Consider the following 8,752-nt stretch of genomic DNA (forward strand, 5'->3'; position numbering starts at 1 on the left):
GATTAGTCGACTGACATAAATTGTTGAACTCACAATGCATAGATTGAATCCACGTGTAATAATGTGTTCGTGTATTTTGATGGATTCAGCAGATGTTAAATTCACGAGGTTAAAAATATTCGATAATTGCACTGAATTGTATCCCTGAATCGTGATGAAGGATTACTCCGCTGGGGAGGTGCATTATTTCAGCTGTCGCTTGGAGAAGTAAGGTTGTATCCAACACACTTGTAAATTAATGTTTACTCATTAATTATATATCAATCATCCTGAACACCTCTCACACTTGTAGCCTTAACTCCCCTCTCCACGTCCCTCAATGCCATCAACCTCACCAGTAAGGTCTCTTTATCGGCCTCCCTGACTACGCATCATCAGAGAGGTTCATTGGGGAATAGCACAATGTGTGTTGAGGAGTGGAGTGATGACGTCAGGTCACACTCGCCTCGGGGGGGAATGCCGTCAAGGAAAAGTGACGTCATGCCACCCGGGGTATTTGAGGGAAGACCCGTGACGTAGAGGGGGTCTTCGCGGGGAGCCAAGAAAGTGAGTGGTAGGGGAGTAGGGGGCTCCGCGATAGAGGGATTGAGAGCCAGGCTAAAGGGCTGTTTTACCCGGCTGGCCGAGTTGGATGAACCCTCGGTCAGTGCTGTGGGAAGAGCCTGATAGCCTGGTAGGGTGTAGGGAACTCCCAGTACCCTTCCCCTGGGGAGATCAGTTGATTACACTGTGTTAACCCCTTCCCCCGAGTTAGGCACAAGCCCCTAAATAAACAGTTCAGCATCAGCCCCTACACGACTGGCTTCAGCGTCGTTCTTCCTACACAACAACTTTGAAATCAGTTTTTTTTGCAGTTTCAGGTATTGTGAAATTGCTTAATACCAAAACAAAATGAAACTAATGATAATTGGTATAAATGTGGCACGTGACCTGATAATGTTTTTTGAGAAAATTACGGACACAGTGGGTTGTTTTTTTACAAAGGGTGATAACCCTTGCGTGCGGACCAACGATGCAACCACATCAATGTAACATGTTTGTGCTTAGTTTTGATAGTATCTGTACAAAAGACAGGTAATGCTCCTCACCCGTGTGAAAACATGTTTTTTTTTTATATGGACACAGGTTTGGGTTGAACAACATCGTAAAGCGTTTGTTTAAAAAAAAACTATTCAGGCATCCTTGTAACGGTGATAAAAGCTTTGGCGACCATCTACACTTTAATTCGAAAATTGCGTGCCGGCAAATACGTTCAGTAGCAGAAGTCAAATAAATCGGCATTTACCTCTTTGGTCTCTTGTGAATGTGTCCGGACTGCCACGGCAGCACATGTGAAATAAACCACTGCAACGACGATCTGGACTTGTGTCTTATACTGGTAGGAACGAAGTGGACCAGCCTACAATAGATAATATCGTCCGTCCGTCCGTCCGTCCGTCCGTGTAGCAACATCGCCCCCTACTGCAAACACTTGGCATGACCCTACAAAAACCTTTAGACTCAGTGACGCTTTCCTGGCTAAACAAGTGTAACATTCCCTTATAATTCCCTCAGATAGCTTTTAATTAAAACATTTAAATTAATGAGGCTTTCCTGGCTAAACAAGTGTAACATTCCCTTATAATTCCCTGAGATAGCTTTCAATTAAAACTTGTAATTTAAAATTTAACTCACAGCGGCCTAAAGCCTACAGCTAGGCCTAAAGCCTCGAACAACGCCTCAAACTCTCCCTTCGTATCGTTCCCCCGCGTGTGTGCAAGGGAGTTAATGTTTAACAATGTTACATTCCCTGATGCTTTTAAATAGAAATATTTAAATTTAAAGCTTTTACATAAATAATAAAAACAGTTACTACTGTTTTTATTATTTATGCGCTCCCCAAATTTCACCAGGCTCACTGTTCATGAACTCTTGGAAGTGCTTGCACAAAGGATAGTAACATCTCATCCTGTGTTCTTTGGAATCTGAATATCTGGACTTGTCCAGTGACTGCTGAGAAAGATCAGCTGACAACAGGAGAAAGTCCTTGTGGCGGCACGGAGAGACGGCTGACAGGAGGGAATAGACCCCACTGGGACAGTCATGGGTTAGCTTCCCATTTCTGTAGTTTCCCATGCTTCGCAGTATGTTGGAAACACCCGTTTTAGGGACAGAAAGTCAACATACAAGAATACCCCTAGAGTCTGCGAGAGCGGGGGCGGAAGATGACTCATCGGCTGACAACATGGTAACGACTGGACCGAAAACGACTACGAGTAATGAGAGCACAGCACAAGAGAACACCACAGCAACTGTCACAAGTTCCGCTGCAACAATGGGTCACAAACAGATGCAGGAATGTGTCTGTGGTTGGAGGAAAGTTACATCACACCATGGGTTGAGGATCCACCAGGGGAAGAAGGGGTGTTTGGGTAAAGAGAGACAGAGGCCTCGCATTGATTACTTTCTGCGAAAGCGATCAAATCAGTCGAATGAAGCACAGCAACTGGACGCAAACCATAGTTTGCAGTGCATCAGTACCACTGTCATGGAGGACGTAAACTCAAGCACCGAAGTAACAACTGAGGTGGAACCAACAACAGGAGTGGAACTCACCCAGCCTCCCAGACCTGCAGTCGAGAGGAGACTACCAGGGCACAGACTGTATGTGAAGTGGCCTGGCGCCAGTGACAAGAAGTTGTGGGAAACAGTGAATACTGACCTTACCTTGACCCTCGAGAAACTTCGAGGCACAGTGGAGAAGAAGTTGGAGAGGATGGGGGACATCATCTGAGTACGGGGCAGAAAGCTTTGGAGTGCAAGAGGCAAAAGGCGGGAGAAAGGTTCCAACCCCACCAGTTTCCAGGAGGCAACAAGAAATCAAGCGCCTCGTTCAAGAAAGGAGACAGCTTAAGAAACAGTGGAAGAAGACCTCGGAAGTGGAAAAGGAGGGCATAGAGGCACTTCAGGCTGACATCAAAACCCGGTTGGCATCCCTCCGTAGAGCAGAGAACCTACGGAAACGCAGAAGGAAGAAAGAACAAACTAGAACTCGATTCTATAAAGATCCCTTCAAGTTCCTTAAAAGTCTCTTCACGAAGGAAAAAAGTGGAGCTCTAAAAACAACAAAGAAAGACCTAGAGGAGCACCTGAGAACAACAAACTTTGACTCAAAGTGACATGAACATCTGGCCATCCCATCAGATATCCCACCCATTGAACCCCCGGAACATCATATTGAGACCAGCCCTCCGACATGGAAAGAGGTGGAAAACACAGTTCGACGGGCAAGAACAGCATCAGCCCCGGGGCCAAATGGAGTCCCGTACAAAGTGTATAAGAACACACCAGACGTCCTGAGGTTCCTCTGGAGGCTTATGAGAACAGCTTGGCAAAAGAAGATAATACCCAAAGTGTGGCGTAGGGCAGGCCGGGTCCTGAACCCTAAGGAGAAGGATGCAGTGAACATCATCCAATTCCGCCCAATCTAATTACTGAATGTCGAGGGTAAAATCTTCTTTAGGGTCATTGCCCAGAGGATGGCCGAGTACCTGCAAAGGAATGCGTACGTCGATACATCTGTACAGAAGGCAGGAATTTCAGGGTTCTCTGGCTGCTTGGAACATTCCAGCATGATCTGGCACCAGATCCAAATGGCCAAGGTGGAGAAAAGGGACCTCCATGTAGTCTTCCTCGACCTCGCCAATGCATTTGGCTCTGTGCCCCATGAATTCCTGTGGTCTGCCTTCAGATTTTTCCACATACCGGACACCATCACAACCCTGGTGAAGTCGTACTTCCAGGATCTGCAGTTATGCTTCACCACCTCAGAGTTCACCACCTCATGGCAGTGCCTGAATGTAGGTATAATGGCGGGATGTACCATTTCTCCGTTGGCATTCATAATGGCAATGGAGGTTATCATCAGATCCTCAAAATGGGTTGCTGGTGGACAGCGAGTCGACTCTGGTTTCCACCTCCCTGCACTCGGAGCCTACATGGACGACATTACAACATTGACCACCACTGTCCCATGCACCAGGAGACTGCTCAGAAAACTCGAGGAGAACATCAGCTGGGCCCGTATGAAGATTAAACCATCCCAGTCACGCAGCATCTCGATTGTGAAGGGAGTACTCTCTGACCTGAAATTCTTCATCGGAGATGACCAAATCCCAACAGTGTATGAGCAGCCGGTAAAAAGCCTTGGAAGGTGGTATGATGCAAGCCTGAAGGACAAAGACAAGGTGCAACAGCTGCGCAAAGACATCAGTAGTAGCCTACAGTCCATCGACAACACCCAGCTACCTGGACAGTTAAAGGCCTGGTGTCTGCAGTTTGGTCTCCTACCCCGGGTGTTGTGGCCCCTAGCAGAGTATGAGGTTCCAATCTTAACAGTGGAAAAGATGGAAAGGGGAGTCACAGGCTACTTAAAGAAGTGGCTCGGAGTTCCACGATGCCTTACCACCATAGGCCTCTATGGAGATGGTGTCCTCAAGCTGCCCCTCACCAGTCTAACAGAGGAATTCAATTGTGCAAAAACCAGGCTCCAGATGACACTGAATGAATCTCGAGACCCAGTGGTGAGCAATAACGCGCCGACCTTGGCAACTGGGCGCTAATGGAGGCCAGGAAAAGCAGTCCAGGAGGCAACAGCAGCCCTCAGACATGCTGACATTGTGGGTCATGTTCAGCAAGGGAGAGGAGGCCTTGGGCTAACTAGCCGTGCTGCTTGGAGTAAGGCCACTGCACTAGAGCGGCGGAAGATGGTAGTGCAGGAAGTACGCCATCAAGAGGAGGCTGCAAGGTGGGCCAAGGCAGTCTCTCTTGCCAAACAGGGACAGTGGACTCAATGGGACAGTGTGAAGAAGAGGAAGATCAGCTGGAAGGATCTGTGGGCCATGGAAGCGAGGCGGTTGAGCGTTTCCATCAGAGCAACATATGACGTCCTTCCAACACCAGTTAATCTTCACCAATGGTATGGTGAAGATCCGGACTGTGCCCTCTGTTCCATGCCAGCCAACCTCAGGCACATTCTAACAGGGTGTAAAACAAGCCTCACCCAAGGACGCTACACTTGGCGTCACAACCAAGTCCTTAAAAACCTTGCGTCCGCCCTGGAGGACAAGCGAGCTGCCACCAACTCCCTACCACCCCCAGCAGCATCACACCCCTTACGGACGACCTTTGTCCGCGATGGGGCTAAACCACCGAAGAAAGGCTCTACACCATTAGAGCGAGACCAGCTGCGCTTGGCCCGCGACTGGAAAATGCTAGCTGACATTGGCCGGCAACTTGTGTTTCCTCCGGAGATCGCAACCACCACCCTAAGACCTGACATGGTGCTCTGGTCCCGTTCGCTCAAGAAGGTCTTCATCATTGAGCTCACAGTACCCTGGGAGGACTCAGTAGATGAGGCTTATGAGCAAAAACATCTGCGCTATGCCGATCTAGCTGCCGAAGCACGGCATCATGGCTGGAACACAGAAGTCCAACCAGTGGAGGTGGGCTGCAGATGTTTTGTGGCAACATCTACAACCAGACTGCTTAGAGACCTGGGAATTAAGGGCCAGAGCCAGCGTTCGGCAATCAGAGCGGTATCGGAGGCGGCAGAAGGCAGCAGTCAATGGCTCTGGATGAAGAGGAAAGACCCCAGCTGGGCCCCGAAGTGAGAGGGCCAGGAGGTATGCGGTCAACAATGCTTGACTCAGGGAGGAGGACGCCCCTGCCATGCATAGTCCCATGGGATGTTAGCTATCAACAACAAGGCAACTCATATGACTAATTGGGAATGAGACGCAAGCGTAGGATTGATCACCCTGTCGCTGGCCGCCTTTGGGGAGGGTGTATAGTGTGAAAGGCCGAAACACCCTGGGAACCAAAGGTACACTACTGACGATGCGCTCCCCAAATTTCACCAGGCTCACTGTTCATGAACTCTTGGAAGTGCTTGCACAAAGGATAGTAACATCTCATCCTGTGTTCTTGGAATCCCTTCTACGTGACTATAACGAAAGAACCAAGAAGATCAGTTGACATAGCAAAAGGTATTGAAAATAATACTATTTGTGTTATGCAGAAATGCATGAATTAATGTTCAATCGCAACTTAGAGGTGTGAAGCCAGCCAGGCTCAGATCTGACTTCAGCTGCATGTGTGTGCTGTGTTAACTTCTTGACTGTTTCCATTCTTATAAAGAGTTCCAGAGGAAAACAAAAAAAACTATTGTTGTGATATAACCTCCGTGTTCAATAGAGTTAATAGACTTAACTGCAAACACAAACTTTACACTGTCACACACTGGCATGGTTCACAGGTGGTGGTGTGTCCAGACCCATGCCTGGCCACCTTCATCCGCTCAGTATTAATGCTTCCTTATTCATCCAAGTAATTAATTGAGGATCAATCAACATCGCCAAGGCTGTGTGTCTCTCTCTCTCCCCGTAGTGAGATGTTAACTACCTCTCTTGGCATACAGGAAGTCGTGGGTTCAATAGCGACCCTGACGCCTGCTGTATATTTGGAGTTTGCGTCTCTCTCTCTCATCCCGTGGTCGCGTGGATTTCCTCCAGATCCCCCGGTTGTCCCCACTCCACATGCAGAGAGCGAACACCGCCACGCATCCAGAGTGAACACCGCCACGCGTCCAGAGTGAACACCGCCACGCGTCTAGAGTGAACACCGCCACGCGTCCAGAGTGAACACCGCCACGCGTCCAGAGTGAACACCGCCACGCGTCCAGAGTGAACAGCACCACGCGTCCAGAGTGAACACCGCCACGCTGTTGACGAGCCTCACCCTGTTGTTGTTGTTGTGGGCAGGTCGCTTCTGAAAACAAGAGCGGTATAGCAGCTCAAGCGGGCTTGTCCTGGTAAAAATAAAAACTGTGTTAATATTTAAAGTTAAACAAAGTTACAAAGTGGCGAGCCGGGTGAAGACAAATTCAACTTAAGCGAGAGAATTGAAGCAAACGCGATCAGGCGAGGGCAGGAGGCAAGGCCCCGCGTTGTAAAGTTCCAACCTGGACATCGCTTCCATGCTCGCTGCTACTCAATTGACATCCCTACGAGAGCGAGGCTCTACCTCGGTAAACAACAACCACCACCACCACAACCACCACTACAACCACCACAACCACCACTACAACCACCACAACAAACCACAACCACCACAACAACCACCACCACTACAACCACCACTACAACCACCACTACAACCGCAACCACCACCGCAACCACCACAACAACCACCACCACTACAACCACCACTACAACCACCACCTCAACCACCACCACCACAACCACCACCACAACCACCACCACAACCACCACAACCACCACCACAACCACCACCACAACCACCACAACCACCACCACAACCACCACAACCACAACCACCACCACAAACACCACCACCACAACCACAACCATCACCACAATCACCAGCACAACCACCACCACTACAACAACCACAACCACCACAACCATCACCACAACCATCACCACAACCATCACCACAACCACCACCACCACCACAACCACCATCACACCCACCACCACAACCACCACCACCGCAACCACCACAACTACCACCACAACCACTACCACCGCAACCACCGCAACCACCACCACCGCAACCGCCACCACCACCACCGCAACCACCACAATCACCACAACCACGACAACCACCACCACAACCACCACCACAACAACAACCACCACAACCGCGATGAGAATTTCTCACCTCGGATTTCAGTTCACGGGCGGAGCGGCAACTTCCTGGTTCCTCGCGACGTCACGCGGCAGCAGGTGACATGACGTCACTTGCGGGGTACGATGACACAATGAGCGGCTCGAAACTCGCGACTGCTTTCACGATACATTATGTTAATGCCTCGCCAGTTACCGGGCGTGGCTTTGCCCAAATAAGGATTGGCACTGGAACAGATATCGGCAGCGGCCGAGCAGAGATGACATCACGCTCAAGAGCGCAGTGGTGGGGAGGTGGGTGACATGACGTCACTAGCGAGGAACACCTCCCCCTGGCGTTTGACGGCGATGAGGTCACGTTGAGCGGTGACGTCAGAGAGCGGGGTCGGAGTTCAAGTTTGTTGACAGAAGGGGAGCGGCAGTGTCGTGGTGAGCGCTGCGCTCCGCACCGACCAGCCGAGTTCCATTCCCGCTCGTGACCAACACCGCCAGTGACGACTTTCTGAACCGGTCCTGAGCCTCCCCTACGTCGACTCAGCCTCAAACGAGTACCCGGTGCGGTGTGTCAACATCGCCACTGGGGAGACAAAGGCGGCCGGGCGTGATGCTGGCCACCCACCCCCTCGTGTGCCGTCCCACCCTTAATAGGTGCTCGCGAACAGCACTTGCCCCTACAGTCTGTTAAGGCTATACGGGGGATCTTTGTGTGTTGGGAGCAAGTTTGAGTGGCGTGTAGCCGTGGGAGTTGAACGGGCGCCTGCTGCTACTGGCAGTCGTTGACTCCGGTTGGACAGACGCTGATAGACAGACACACACAGACAGGACAGGCGGACAGACACAGACAAGAGGAACACAGAGAGAGACAGAGACGACATAGACACAGAGACAGGCAGAGAGACACACACAGAGACACAGACGGACAGAGAGATGTTGAATCGAACTCACTGAACTCGCTCCATTGAAAGAGTTTCCTCGATCTTTGCCCATTCCCGGAAGTCGTTCTAGTTTCTATTTATTTCATTGTGTGTGGTGTGAACGTGTAAGCAATGTGGGATATCGATGTA

The 8,752-nt window shown here is 50.1% G+C and overlaps 1 long non-coding RNA gene across 1 annotated transcript; it reads right to left on the reverse strand.

The window, feature by feature from the left end:
* Positions 1–1,086: 1,086 nt before the first annotated feature.
* LOC144953874 (uncharacterized) lies at positions 1,087–7,808 on the reverse strand. Its single transcript, XR_013640924.1, has 4 exons — positions 7,723–7,808; positions 6,778–6,847; positions 3,328–6,648; positions 1,087–2,993 (listed from the first exon to the last, which is right to left on the reverse strand). It is a non-coding gene; the product is annotated as an uncharacterized LOC144953874 (long non-coding RNA).
* Between the last annotated feature and the right edge of the window lie 944 nt (positions 7,809–8,752).

Source organism: Lampetra fluviatilis, assembly GCF_964198595.1.
Source record: "Lampetra fluviatilis chromosome 74 unlocalized genomic scaffold, kcLamFluv1.1 SUPER_74_unloc_1, whole genome shotgun sequence".
In the NCBI taxonomy this organism is placed as follows: Eukaryota; Metazoa; Chordata; class Hyperoartia; order Petromyzontiformes; family Petromyzontidae; genus Lampetra; species Lampetra fluviatilis.